This window comes from Callithrix jacchus, chromosome 1 (assembly GCF_049354715.1).
Source record: "Callithrix jacchus isolate 240 chromosome 1, calJac240_pri, whole genome shotgun sequence".
Lineage (NCBI taxonomy): Eukaryota > Metazoa > Chordata > Mammalia > Primates > Cebidae > Callithrix > Callithrix jacchus.
Window position 1 is genome coordinate 56,135,612 of NC_133502.1, and position 12,572 is coordinate 56,148,183.

A 12,572-nucleotide genomic window follows, 5' to 3' on the forward strand; every position below is an offset into this window, starting at 1 on the left:
CACTGTATCCTTGACCTCTGGGGCTCAAGAGATGCTCCTGCCTCAGTCAGCTGAGCAACTGGGACTACAAGCACATGCCACCACACCTATTTTCCAAAAAGTTTTTATAAAGCAAGGAGTCAGGGCCGGGCGCGGTGGCTCACGCCTGTAATCCCAGCACTTTGGGAGGCCGAGACGGGTGGATCACAAGGTCAAGAGATTGAGACCATCCAGGTCAACATGGTGAAACCCCGTCTCTACTAAAAATACAAAAAATTAGCTGGGCGTGGTGGCGCGTGCCTGTAATCCCAGCTACTCGGGAGGCTGAGGCAGGAGAATTGCCTGAGCCCAGGAGGCGGAGGTTGTGGTGAGCCGAGATTGTGCCATTGCACTCCAGCCTGGGTAACAAGAGCGAAACTCCAGTCTCAAAAAATAAAAAATAAAATAAAATAAAATAAAATAAAATAAAATAAAATAAAATAAAATAAAATAAAATAAATAAAATAAAATAAAATAAAATAAAATAAAATAAAATAAAATAATAAAATAAAGCAAGGAGTCTCACTATGTTGCCCAGGCTGGTCTCAAATTCCTCAGCTCAAGTAATCCCCTTGCCTTAGCCTCCCAAAGTGCTGGGATTACAGATGTGAGCAACCACTCCCAAGCAGTCTCTGATTTCATTGCCACAAGTTGCCAACTATGCTGGTCAGAATAATGGATCCCTCCTTTTTTCAAAATATCCACATCCTCATTCCCAGATCCTGTGAATGTGCTATGCTATGTGGCAAAAGGGACTTTTTACAGATGTGATCAAGGTTATGGATCTTGAGATGGGGAGATTATCCTGGATCATCAGGGTGGGCCCAGTCTAATCACATAAACCCTTAAAAGCAGAGAAATTTTGCTAACTGGAGTCAGAGAAATGTGATAAATGAAGAGGCAGGAGAGATTCAAAACATGAGAGGGACTTGACCTACCTTGCTGGCTTTGAAGATGGAGGAACAAACTAATAGCCGAGACGTGGGTGGCCCCTGGAGTCTGGGAACCGCCCTTAGCTCACAGCCAGCAAGAAAACAGAGCTCCCTATCCTACAGCAGCAAGAAAATAAATTCTGCCAACAATCTGAATCAGCAGGGAAACCAATTCAGAGCCTCCAGAAAGGAACACAGTCCTGCCGACACCTTGATTTTAACCTGGTGAGATCCATGTCAAGCTTCTGACCTATAGATCTGGTAATAAATGTGCACACTGTTTGAAGTTGCAAAACTTATGGTAATTTGTTATCATGGCAAAAGAAAGTGAATACACTCACCCAACAGACAATGGTGTCCTGAGCGGATGAGGCACCAGACTGAAATACTGGATGGCTGAGGAGGATAGGCAAAGAGTTATATAAAGGAGTGCTGCTTTGAAGCAGCCCAAGTAAGCAAGAGACAAAGAAGATAGTCTAAGTATTGGGGTAGCAAAGACATGGGAAGTGGGTGCATGGTATACCTGTTGCCTGATGTATGTCACAAACTACCTCAAAACTTAGTGGCTTAAAACAATACCAGTATTCCGTGGATCCGCAGTTGGGACTGGTCTCAGCTGTGTGGCTCTTCTGCTGATCTCTGTTGGACCGTTGGACTCTCATGCATGTGTGGTGGCTGGCAGTAAGCTAGGCAACTGCATCTGGGGTTTAACTTGTGAGCTGAGGCAGTGAGCTGATGGGCCATGTTATCTCCTCATCCAGCAGATTAGCCCAAACTTGGTTGCTGGCAGGGCTCTCAAGAGCAGCAAGAGAGTTTCCAAGTCTTTGCTTATATCATGTTTGCTACTGCCCCTTGGCCAAAGAAAGTCACATGTATGGCCCAGTGTCAGTATATTAGTTTCCCTGGGCTCCTATAACAAAGTACCCCAGGTTAGGTGGCCTAACAACAGAAATGTGTTTTCTCACAGTTCTAGAATCTGAAAGTCCAAGATCAAGGTGTCCTCTCAAGTCTGTCTCCTTGGCTTTCATATGGCCACCCTCTTGCTGCCTCTTCACATGGTCTTTTCTCTATGTCTGCATCTCTGGTGTCTCTTCTTCTTAGAACACTGATCATGTTGGATTAGGGGTCATGGCCTCATTTTTAACTTAATCACCCCTCTAAAGACCTTATCAGACCCTTTTCACAAGATGGCAGCAAAGGTGAAGAAGGAAGCTCCTGTCCCTCCTAAAGTTGAAGCAAAATGAAGGCTTTAAAAGCCAAGAAGGTAGTGTTGAAAGGTGTCCACAGCCACAAAAAATAGAAGATGATAATCCACATGTCACCCACCTTCCAGCAGCCCAAGACATTGCAACTCCAGAGGCAGCCCCAATATTCTCAGAAGAGCAACCCCCAGGAGAAGCAAGCTTGACCACTATGCTATCATCAAGTTTCCGCTAACCACTGAGTCCGCTGTGAAGAAGATAGAAGACAGCAACACACTGTGTTCATTGTGGATGTTAACGCCAGCAAGCACCAGATCACACAGGCTGTGAAGAAGCTCTCGGACATTGATGTGGCCAAGATCAACACCTGGATTCAGCCTGATGGAGAGAAGAAGACGTATGTTCATCTGGCTCCTGATTATGATGCTTTGGATGTTGCCAACAAAATTGGGATCATCTAAACTGAGTCCAGCTGGTTAATTGCTAATATGTCTATATCTTTTCACCATATAAAAATAAGAACTTATCTCCAAATATGGTTACATTCTGAAGTACTAAGGGTTAGGCCTTCAACATATGAATTTTGGGAGGATGCAGTTCAGTCCCTAATAATCAGTATGGGAAGAGACTCCCCGAATCCTGGAGAGTGAGAGCTATGAACAAATGAGGGGACTGCTGCTCTAATAATCTACCACAGAGGGTTATCAAGTGTAGGAAAGTAAATAAAATTCACAGTATTTCCCAGAGCTGACTTTAAGATACAGTGTCTTAGAGAAGAGATCCTCAAATTATGGCTGTGGGCTAAATGCGACACCCAACCTATCTTTGTGGATAACGTTTCTTGGGACTCAGCCACGCCCATTTATTTGTGTATTGTCTGTGGCTGCCGTCATGCTCTCTAACTGCAGAGTTAAGTAGTTGTGACGGAAACAGTATATTCTGCAAACTTTTAATCTATTTACTCTCTGTCCTTTTACAGAAAAATTTTTCTGACCCCAGTGTTAGAGGATTATAAGAAAGCCATGAATCGGATGGGGAAAGAGTAAAAGAAAATAAACAGACAACCACCAGCAGGAAACACACAGTCTCAGGGAGGGAAGGAAGGGGGCAGACATGATTCTCCTTGCTCATTTTATGAAAACAAATGGCCAGATAAGCAGCAGTTCTGGAATTGTTACACAGACAGGTCCTAATGGTGCCACTTATGAAGTTCACTGAAACTCTTTCTTAGAGGGTTGTTTTACACAGCCTTGCCCTCCCACCCATCTGCTGCCACACCTCTCCATCCTTTCAAGTATTATCTAGAGAGATCCAGTTGTCAGACACAGAGAACAAAGCATGAGTCTCAGCTTTAATAGGGATTTCCCCTCCTATGATATTTCATAGGAAGCCTCATTCACACCCAATATGGAGGCAGTGCTGCTTTTAAAATCCATTTCACATTTTTAAACCAATTCTGTTAAGCATGACTTCAGCTGTCACTTCTTGTTATTTTTGGAGGAGCTTGATGCTTGTAGGTTTGAAACTTCCCATCCATTTGTTCAGTGGGCTTCTGATAACTATCCCTGCCCATTAGGTATGAAGTTGACACCAATTATGCAGCTGACTGCCTTAACGATAGAGTATTTTAGAACAGGCCACAATGCTGTGTAGTTATAATTGTTCTTACAATGTCTGGATATTCTGCACTTACTATTCTAGAAAACCCAGGACTTTCAAACTAGTGAGATTTTACTATTGCTGCGAAGGATGAGTGCAGGGAGAATTTGGGAATGAATGAATTTTGATAGTGGCCTCAAGGCTGTCTACACTGCAGACATAGTCTGTAAGCCCCCTGGAATCAAGAGAGAAGCAGGTTTTTCAAACCCTTGCTGCATAAGCCTTGTTATTGCTGAAATAGGCCACTTGAGATGGAAGTACAGACAGATTTGCTGCTGATGACAGCTCACTAGGACCCAGCTCTCCATTCAGGTACATTGATATGCATATTCACTGTACTGGAAAAAAAATCATCTCGTCTTCTACCCTGGGATACGGCTTCTGTAGGCTCTGGAATCTGCTATTTTATACCCACCTGCTGGTACAATATAAGCAGCTGCAATAGGCATCAAGCTATGAAAAGCTCGGAGGAGCACTATTGCAGTGCGAATTGCTTCCTTGCTCTGCACTGTTTGGTGATTGTAAGATGGATTGCCAGATTAGCACAGGCACACAGTATTTGTGTAGGGCACAAGGAGGGTGATTTTTCCCTGCTTCTCTTACCAGTTATTTCTTACCAGTCCCTTTGCCACCTATAAAAAATTGGGTTTTTGCTAATGTTTCTTAGCGGAACTCCAAAGGCCAGAATCACTAACTCAAGCCCACAGTGATGCCACTTTGTTTCTTCTGTCCTCAAACTGCCACATAAAAGCCTCTCATGCTACTGGCCAAAGGGACCACTGGCCTATGCAATTGCTGGCTCACAGAAGCTTCCAACACAGCAATTCTCTGTTCTTAATGTTTTATATCATCAACTAACTAAACATAGCCACCTTTCCCAAATGCAGAAAATTGTTTCCAAAACACAAAAACAAGTTGACAAAAAAAAAAAAAAAAAAATGAAGTAGAAGTATGGATAACTTGGAGGTGTGGAGGCTGCCTCATGCTTTGGGAGCCTTGGGCAGCCATGTGGGTAATCTATGTTAACATCTCGTCTTCAAGATGCTGACCTCACTTTGATTCAGACATTCTAGAAAAGGATTCATTTCTTCTCCATTTCAAAGCTGTTTATCTGGCTTAGAAAATAGCTGTTTTAAACAGAAGCCTTTATACTTGTCTGAGTAAATTCTGTTCCAATTTTTGTTTTGGCCATAAGTCAAAGATAACAGCTGTGCACTTGTGGGTTCACTGAACTCTACGTGCTTGTTGGCTGCATCACCAACCAGAGGGAATAACCAATAATTAGAACATTTCGGGTCATCTTGGGAAGAACAGAGTTTTCTCTTGTTTGGAAAGGTGGTGTGACCTCCCTCTGATTTTCCCAAATGCGGATCTTTTTGGTGACCGAGTGTAGAGCTGAATATGCAAGCCTGGACTCATTGCCACTGTGTCCTCCCTTTCCAAAAATATTGCCTGATAAATGGAGGCTTAAAACCATATTTACTGTTTTTCAGCTTAACTCTTGCTCTGCAACAGGATTGGGCCATGATAATAAGCAGAAATACTTGTGCATTCCTAGCATGTCAGCATTTCTGATCATAATGATTTGTGACTCAGGCCTTGAAAGCTATGGGGTTTCTTCCTAGTTGAATCAATACCAGTTTACATAAATATGTGTTTCTGTTTTACTTTCGCTCTTGATTCAGCATTCATGTTTACTTGCTGGCAACTACGGACAATGGGAAGGTGAGGGTAGGGGAGAAGTCGAGCAGATAGATGATTCAGAAGAAATTATTTGGGTGGTTTCTAATGTCTTCACTGATTATGACTTTTTTTTTTCCTGTGAAGAGTAATGTGTTGGAATTTTCATTTGGAAAGATAAAATTTATTCTAAATATCTAAAGAATACAACTGCTCATCTAGTACACTGAGTATATAGTACCACAGCCATGCCTGCAGTAGGAAGTGTTCCTGTATCAGGGTATTTGGTGTGCTAGAGCCTTTCATATCAGAGATATGTTTCCTAAGTCATTATTAATCCAATAGTGACACAGGGGCTGATTTGCTACTGATGTAAGGAGCATTTGGTCTATATTTAAAATCTCCCCGAGTCAAGGAGACAAAGTTGGCAAGAGATATGGTGATTATTTTTTGCTCAGTTTTATGTCATGACAGGGAAACCTTTCACTTTCACTTGAATAACCACAAGCCTGAAGGAGAGGCCACCTTTTTAAAGATTCACCTGCCAGACAGTCTCTGTTATCAAGCAAGGACTCATTACTGATATGCTCTTGCTCTGCTGCGGAAGGTGGCTTTGGGTGCTTTCGGTGATTGTACTGTTTGTGAAATGTGAGAACGCACCTGGCTGAGGTAGAACATGGGGTCTGAAATTTAGACCCCCCACTTCTGTTCAACAAACCCTGGGCCCACAGGGCTGCTCAGGGTTGGAGTGGGGAAGACAACAGTTTCTTCCTAGATCACCCACATTTTCCATATTGACTAATGGCATCTCTGAGCTTGTTTAGGCTCCTTGGTGTCAGTTTGAACCCAAGACATTTTACTTTAATCATCCTGATTTCCTTACCCTTAAATCCTATTTCATTAAGAAAATAAAGGAATTATTGATAAATGAAAGTAAATCAATACTGGTTAATATAGGTATATTTTCTATGTCTCGTTTCATTTACATAAAGCCTGCCTAGATATAGATATTTGTGTGGAATATCCACATATTTTTCATTTATGTCTTTAGGAAGAGTTTACATGACATTTTATATTCAAAGGGGAAAATTAGAACTAATTTGAAGTTTATGCAATTATATTCTATCATGCTATTGATTAGTGTAAGATCATTTAAATAGATTCTTGAAGTGTGATCTGGATTAGGATTGATATTACCGATTGGTAACAAAAAATCTTGCCCAGGAAGTCATGATTAAAAAAAATATCAGTAGCATACTCCCATCCCTGAAGGTACGTATTCAAAGTGCTGTGCTCTCCACGGCCATTGTGTCCCTGCAGGCAGCTTCCTAAACTGGTCCCGAGAACAAAGGACTCCAAATAAGCCAGAACTGTTTAAAACTTTCTCCAAAGATGGAATGTGTGAGTTCAACTAGAGGAGGCTGAGAAACACTCATCTTTCTGAAACAAGACACAAATGTGTCGCCACACTTCTAGGTCACATTTCCTGTCTGCTTGAAGCATCCCTCTAGGATTGAAGGAACAAAGGCAGGGTGGTAAGGGAAATCCGTTGAATTCCAGAGATGCCTGTGCTTGCAAATTATTTTCAGTGTGAAGATTTAGAATCTGGGGAAAGACAGGAAAGTGTGCAGCAGGGATTTTATTTTTCCACCTCAGCATTTCTTGGAATAGACTGATTGGTGTGAGAAATTAGCTGTCCTGCTGAGAGTTAGGTGTAGCATCATAAAGAGTACTTCAAGGAAGCCTTTGTTTCTAGCATACTGGTCTTTAAATTGCGGGCCCTCTCCAGTAGTTTCCCTGATTACTTTTATCATGTTGTCACACAGCGGGTGGAGAAAACAGATTGCAGGTCTCTATCTACTAATACACTTAATCTGATTAATTTTTATGTTAGTGCCTTTTCTGTTTTATTCCTCAAAGTACCTTGATCTTCTTTATCTGTGGCAATACCACATAGGTGCTCATTTAACAATGAAAAAGAGCCTCCAGAATGTTTCCTTCTGTTGTGTGAACTTAAATAAATCTAATGATTTCAGCAGAACAGATCCCCTCCTGAAACACCGGAATAAATTATGATTTAATTTTCTAGGGACCAAAAAAGAAAAACCATAGACTTTTCTATTAAAGAAACAGAAGCCAATTTTCTTACATTTCTGAAGCTAGATATTATTAGTGATTATTATTATTATACTCATTTAATTTCTATATTGAAGTCATTCTTTCTGACCTACATACATTAAGAAAAACACACACTTGGGGAAAGAATAAATCAGTAGATATGGTATAGGCAGCAGTGGCTTAATGACAGAACTAATTCCCCACTTCCCACTAAGCTTTTTACCTCAAGCCATTAGTCCCTTAACAGTGTTTAGTAAGGGCTGTCTGTAGCTTAAGGAAAGAAGGAAAGAAATGAATACACTTCAGCCCTCTGTACCTGTGGGTTCCACACCATGGATTCAACAAACTGCAGATCAAAAATATTTGAAAAAAAAAAAGCATCAGTACTGAACATGTGCAGATTTTTTGTCATTCCCTATACAATACAACATCTATATAGCATTTACATTGTATCAGGTATTATAGGTAATCTAGAGATGATCTGAAGTATATGGGAGGATGTGCATAGGTTATATGCAAATCCTCTACCCCTTTACATCAGGGACTCTAGCATTGCTGATTTTGGAATCTGAGGGAGGTTCTGGAAACAATCCATGCAAATATCACGTGACAACTGTATTTTTAAACTGTCTACTGCATTTCAGGCACTGTGCTAGCTCCTATTTTTTTTTGAGACAGAGTCTTGCTCTGTTGCCTAGACTGGAGTGCAGTGGTACGATCTCAGCTCACTGCAATCTCTGTCTCTCTGGTTCAAGCGATTTTCCTGCCTTAGCCTCCTGAGTAGCTGGAACTACAGGCATGTGCCACTGCACCCAGCTGATTTTTGTATTTTTAGGAGAGACGGTGTTTCACCATGTTGCCCAGGATGGTCTCGATCTCTTTACCTAGTGATCCACCTGCCTTGGCCTCCCAAAGTGCTGGGGATTACAGGCATAAGCCACTGCACCTGGCCACTAGCTCCTTTTTATTTGTTCTGTCATTTAATAAAAAGGAGCTCATGATACTGTGAGGTGGGTAGTGGTTTTACTTTTCAGATGGGAGAACTGAGCAAAATAGAAGTGGGGGCCAGAAGAAAGGGGCTCTGGGGTTTCAGTTGTTAATCATTTGGCTTCTAAGTTAAATAGACTTCCTGTTTTTGGAATTACGAAAGGGCATAGCAGAGCTCTTGTAGCATGGCCAGAAGCTGTTCCTGTTGGGAGGCTACAGGTATACAGTTGGATCCTTCTGGAATGAGTCCTTTCTGAGCCTCACTGGGATGATTTCCTGGGGCAAGCAGGAGATGTGAGAGCAGGTCATGGGACATGTTTCTGCTTTGGGCAGATAATAATATTGCCCCACCCAACTCCAAAGCTGTCGAATACCATATGAATAATGACTGACACCTACTAAACACCCTGAACCAGGCACCATCCTAATGACTTAACAGGTATCAATTCATTTAACCCTCAGAACCTTATAAGGTGGATGTTATTATTCCTATTTTGTAGAAGGGAAAACTGAGGTAGATGTTGAGTAGCATAGAGATTAGGTAAATTGTCAAGGGTCACAAAACTAGTGAATAATGACATTGGGGTTTGGTCCAAGGCAGGCTGGCTTCAGAGTCATTGCTGTTTAAAACTTTTGCTTTCTGCATTGAACCCATGTCCTTCAGAAGTGTCCTTAGTTAAGCTTACTTCTTGGGATAAGTCTCCTGTCCCTGACTCTTTTCCTATTCACCTCCTCCTTCTCAGCTGCTTTCTTCTGACTTATTTTCATTCTGGGGAAATCATTCTCTTTCAGGATTGAAGAGGAACTTCAACTCTCTTGAAACTGGGTTTTCTTTGTTCTTGCAGAGTGGCTGGCCCATCATACTCAGAACCCTTGGCATCCAAATTGTTAGCAACTCATCAGCCAGTGTTTATTTCTTGAAGGGCGACGTCTCAATCCTCAAAGTCTCTAGGAGTTGAGTAGAAACTTTTGCATTCCATTCTTTTAATGCAGCAAAGAAAAAGAACAACAAAACAGCTGAAAAGTGTAGTTCACAGAACTATTGTAACAGCTCAGGCTCTGATGTCAGCCTGGGTTTACATCTTCACTGTTCCATCTACATGACCAGCTGGCTGAATATATAACCAGTCCAAATCCTTGGTTCGTCCACTGTAAATTAGCTTTACTTTCTGGCTCAGTGAGTGGTTATTGGAATCAATGGAGATGGTATACAGAAAGTGCTCAGCCCATACCTGGCAGCTACAAGCTTTTAATGAAAGATATTTTCATTAATTGTGAAGATAATTACTAAAGCCCTGGTGGACTAATGAACTGTCTAAAGTTATTGCATTTTAACTCCACAAATGCATGGAAGACACTCCCTGTGACTGGGAATATCTTAAATCAGTGTGGGACTTGCCATATTCTGATGGCTCCTTATAACATAAGGTGGTCTCACCTAATTTCAGATTTCACTCAAGATCTGTTATGAGAGGTTGGGAGGAGACTTTTTTTTATAGCTGTATTCAAAAGGAATTCTATTATTTTCAATGTATTTTTGAAAGGTTCAAAAAGAATGAATTATGTTCCAGAAGTAAGATTTTTAAAAATTTATAGATAATACATAAGGCTGGGCATTGTGGCTCATGCCTGTAATCCCAGCACTTTGGGTGGCTGGATCAGGATGTCAGGAGTTCGAGACCAGCCTGGCCAACATAGTGAAACACTATCTCTACTAAAAATACAGAAAATTAGCCGGGTGTGGTGGTGGGTGCCTGTAATCCCAGCTACTCGGGAAGCTGAGGCAGGAGAATCTCTTGAGCCTGGGAGGTGGAGGCTGCAGTGAGCCAAGATCAAGCCATTGCACTTCAGCCTGGGCAACAGATCGAGACTCCATCTCAAAAATAATGATAGGGCCGGGCGTGGTGGCTCATGCCTGTAATCCCAGCACTTTGGGAGGCTGAGGAGGGCAGATCATGAGGTCAAGAGATTGAGACCATCCTGGCCAACATAGAGAAAGTCCATCTCTACTAAAAAATACAAAAATTAGCCTGGCGTGGTGGCATGTGCCTGTAGTCTCAGCTACCCAGGAGGCTGAGGCAGGAGAGTTGCTTGAAGTTGGGAGGCGGGGGTTGCAGTGAGCCAAGATCGTGCTACTGTACTTCATCCTGGTGCCTGGCAAAAGAGTGAGACTCTGTCTCAAAAATAATAATAAATTTTAAAAACCAAAATATAAAAATAATATATAAGAAGTCAAATGTGTAAAGAGTCAAATATGTAGAAAGGAGAATGAGGAGAAGAGAGATTGATAAACTGAATTAATGACTCAGCCATTTAGACTGAAAATAGCAAGATCTGAAAGTAGGGTCATGGTTTGGCACCAGACAAAAGGTCATCCCATTTTCTAGTTGTGCATCTTTTCAAGTAAGATAGTAACAGGAAGAAAGGGTAAAGAGAAGGAACTTGGTTGATTATTCTGGACAGGAGACGTAGTGCTCTGTACATAGTTTTCTTTTTGAAACAAATGTGCAAAACAAGCAAACACAAACACGTTAGAGGCAAAGGCATATAAAAGCTGGCCCAAAGAGCCTTAAAACAATACAAACACAAATTTCATGTCTGACCAACTCTATTGGGAACGAGTGGCAAATCCTCATTTCACAGATAAAATATCTTCCCAGACATGGGCAATAACCAAGCACACAGGGTAGGAAGTCTTGACCCTATGAGTCAGAGGAAACCTACAAGCTAAGAAAAGATCAAGCGGTAACTAATAAAAAGCAAGGATTGTAAACACAGAGCCAGCCTCTGAGATGTTCAGTAATTCTGTTTTCAGTTTTTCAGTAAACGAATCTTTATCAGGCATCTATTTTATATCAAGCACTGGACAAAGTATGATGATAAAGATTTCAGAATAATCCCTAACCTCAGAGAGCAGGCAAGTTAGTTTCTGCCAATCTTGCTTTAAACAGGATTTTCCATAAGCCTAATATGTAGACACAGGTCTAATTTTCGCTTAAGATTCATTGTTATATAAAAGTAATGGCCACGTTTTTAATAGGGAAATTTGTACATCTTAAATTATGTGTGATAATTTTTAAAATCTTAGAGAAACATACTTAGCTTAAGTTTCTAAGGGATAGGCACATGCCACCTATCTGTCTAATGATAGACACTCTATGAGGAATGAACCATTTTCTAGAAAGTATATATGAAAGATTGACTTACAGGCTCCAGTTCTTTATGCTGCCTGGTATCCACACTGCTTGCTGTGGGACTTTGTAGTCTGTCCCCCTAGTGGGGAGTGCTACTTGATTATTTGATACTGGTCTCAGCCAGGTAGTTTGTATTGGATTTTGGCACAGTTGCTTGAATTGTGCTTGGATGTTGGCCTTGACTGCTTGCACATCTGCTGTTTGACAAAAGAAAAGCCAGTTCTAAGGCAGGAAAGACACAAGGATTAACCCTAAACCAGCCTGAAACGTGAAGGTAAATCCAGTTTAGCACCACCTAGATTGACGGATTCCAAGCTGGCCAGCAGACACATGTATGAGAATACATGAATATTGGTTTGGAGTGGCATATTCCATGAGAGTAGTTGACTGATGCAATGTACTTTGTGAAACAGTTTGGGTGTTTGTCCCCTCCAGGTCTTATGTTAAAATATTATCCTCAGTGTTGGAGGTGGGCCTAGTGGGAGATACCTGAGTCATGGGGGTAGATCCCTCATGAATGACTTGGTGCCTCCTCCTGGTAATAAGTGAGTTCTAGCTCTATTAGATTAGTGAAGAGCTGGTTGTTTAAAGAGCTTAGCACCTCTTCCCTTCCCTCTTGCTCTCTCTGTCACTGTGTGACACACCTACTCCCCCTTTGCCTTCTGCCAGGATTGTAAGCTTCCAGACGTCTTACCAGAAGCAGATGCCAGCACTATGCTTCTTGTACAGAACCATGCACCAAATAACTCTCTCTTCTTTATAAATTACCCAGCCGAAGGTAT

At 41.6% G+C, this 12,572-nt stretch overlaps 1 pseudogene; it reads left to right on the forward strand.

Moving 5' to 3' along the window:
• Nucleotides 1–12,572, forward strand: part of LOC100395738 (heat shock protein beta-1-like) — a 136,480-nt pseudogene that overhangs the window by 100,714 nt on the left and 23,194 nt on the right.